Source organism: Dinoponera quadriceps, unplaced genomic scaffold (genome assembly GCF_001313825.1).
Source record: "Dinoponera quadriceps isolate SergipeBrazil2010 unplaced genomic scaffold, ASM131382v1 scaffold8934, whole genome shotgun sequence".
NCBI lineage: Eukaryota > Metazoa > Arthropoda > Insecta > Hymenoptera > Formicidae > Dinoponera > Dinoponera quadriceps.
Genome location: NW_014562725.1, coordinates 797 through 1,018, shown reverse-complemented (window position 1 = coordinate 1,018; position 222 = coordinate 797). Strand labels below are relative to the sequence as shown.

Here is a 222-nt window from a genome sequence, read left to right as displayed (position 1 = left end):
GCAATCGGCTGCCACCTTATTACCTGTATGTACAAATATAAAATATTATATTACATATACGAAATTTGAATATGAATGATATTCCATTTCTGTGCGTTAATACAGTCTCACCTTTATTACAACACCCGACTTGTACAAATTCCCCAAGTTTAAAAAATAAATAAATAACATGTATCTCTTTTTTAGCATATTCTTACAAGGTTGAAGGATTCTGAAGAATTT

The 222-nt window shown here is 29.3% G+C and overlaps 1 protein-coding gene across 1 annotated transcript in view; it reads left to right on the top strand.

Moving 5' to 3' along the window:
• Nucleotides 1-6: 6 nt before the first annotated feature.
• The window catches only part of LOC106751169, a gene marked incomplete at its 3' end in the record, with an annotated part of 998 nt that continues 782 nt past the window's right edge, over nucleotides 7-222 (top strand). Inside the window, exons 1-2 of the mRNA XM_014631998.1 lie at nucleotides 7-25; nucleotides 187-222. The remainder of the gene's footprint in view (nucleotides 26-186) is intronic.